The following is a 2,301-nucleotide window of genomic DNA, read 5'->3' on the forward strand; positions in this document are numbered from 1 at the left end:
TTACCGGATTTGTAATAACATAAGCAACACGACGGGTGCCACATGTAAAGCAGGATCTGCTCACCCTTCCGGAGCACCTGAGATCACCCCTAGTTTTTAGTGGGGTTCTTGTTGCTTAGTCTTTAGTTTTCTATGTTGTGTCATCTGTACTATTATTTGTCTGTTTGTCTTTTTATTTTTGGCCATGGCGTTGTCAGTTTGTTTTCGATCTATGAGTTTGACTGTCCCTCTGGTATCTTTCGTCCCTCTTTTATAAATATGACCATAGCAATGATAAGTTCTGATTACTGGGCTGGTGAAACCCTCGGGGAATTAACACTCCACCATCAGTGTTGTCATGAATATCAGTTATATGGTCACTTCAATAAATTTTCTGTTGACAAAACTTTAAATTTTTTCGAAATACTAAGGATTTTCTTATCCCAGGAATAGATTACCTTAGCCGTATTTGGCCCATCTGTTTGGAATTTCGGGTCCTCAATGCTCTTCAACTTTGTACTTGTTTGGCTTTATAACTATTTTGATCTGAGCGTCACTGATGAGTCTTATGCAGACGAAACGCGCGTCTGGCATATTAAGTTATAATCCTGGTACTTTTGGTAACTATCGACCCAGTGGTTGTAAATAAACCCAGTTAAGTCACTGTACAACAAGTGTCAATTATGTTTTGTACGTCACACAGGTAATGAAAAATACATTTGTCGTTTATAGTATGAAGAGATGCAGTTAAACGGTTATATTTCACTCGAGGCGAATTGTCGCTTGGAAATTTACCCCACGTTCAACACGGCCGTAACCACACGAACGACGTTGAGGCAAATGCCTCATGTTGGAAGTTTTAAAAACTAAAGCTTGACTTTTTATCACTTATTTCAAATTTGAACATGTTTACTGTAATTAAAAGAAGGTATAGTTCAATTCTGAAAAATTTAGTTTTTCTCCTTTTGAGTTATCGCCATTTTTAATATCCAAAAGTGGTCTTAAATATTTGTTTGGTCATGTCATATTATGACTAAGGTAAAGTATATGGTAAATGTCTTATCTCACAATTATAATTGGAGTGGCAGATTTGTTTGACAATTTTCTATTTCCTAAGTGGTGATGATTAGAAGCTATAGTATTAGACATTTTGAAGTTAATTACGTTACAAAGAATTTTATGGTGTGTTTGTTATTCTGTAAAAACTAATTTTCTGAGTGATATATGTATATCATTGTTTTGTTGTGTCTGATAATTTTAATTTTTACTTGATTCTGTTTAGGGTTCCAGGTATGAAAATTCACGCATCGTCGTCAATATAATGGAATTTGATGCGACTGTCGTACACGTGAGAGGTTACGCGCTATAAAACCAGGTTCAATCCAAATTTTTTTACATTTGACAATGCCTGTACCAAGTCAGGAATATGGCAGTTGTTGTCCATTCGTTTGATGTGTTTTATCATTTGATTTTGCAATTGATTAGGGACTTTCCATTTTGAAATTTCCTCGCAGTTCTGTATTTTTGTTATTTTACTTTTCATTAGATGATAATCTATTATTTATAAGTTTAAAAGTTAGATTAAGATAAGATAAGTTTCAGATCTGTATTAGTATGTATCAAATGAAAGACAAAATATTGGGAACTATCAACTATATATATAAAGTTTTGATTTTGATTTCTACACTAAGTGTTAAGATCACACACCGTTAATTTGATGTATTCGTATCAATTAATAATGTATTCTAGTCATTTATATGCATGAAACAATTGCACCTCATATGTTAAGTAAGCAACAATCATAATAAGTCTCGCAAGTTTTATAATTATGTGTCAATTTATTTTACTTACTCTAGGCATCCATCTCTGAAATCCTTACAATCTCCACTTGTTATTACATTGACTAGGATTCCGCTTTGCATACTAGAGGACGTACAACTTATCTCCTTAAGCTGGCCCATCTTGATTCCTCCTCTCGGCACATTTTTCACTTTCTTGTCGACTATCAAAGAAAATATTTCCGTTAATTTCATCCAAACTGAATTGTTACACTTGGCCATGTTGACCACAACTTTGAACTTATTGTGTAATTCCTAATAGTTTTTTAGGTTGAGGATCTTGACCGAATTATCTTTCTATAACATCAACTGTTCTGGCTTAATTTGGTCAGATAAATCTTCATGAGTAATGACTGAGTAGTTCCCTCCTGAAATGGACAAGCTTGTTCTCTACAGACATTGGCTCCCCAGAGGTATTTCCCTCATTGTGTGCGTAGGCCAAACACAATGCGAGATCATCTGGGTGACCGTTATATAGTTTGCA

Source organism: Mytilus californianus, unplaced genomic scaffold (assembly GCF_021869535.1).
Source record: "Mytilus californianus isolate M0D057914Y unplaced genomic scaffold, xbMytCali1.0.p SCAF_12, whole genome shotgun sequence".
In the NCBI taxonomy this organism is placed as follows: domain Eukaryota; kingdom Metazoa; phylum Mollusca; class Bivalvia; order Mytilida; family Mytilidae; genus Mytilus; species Mytilus californianus.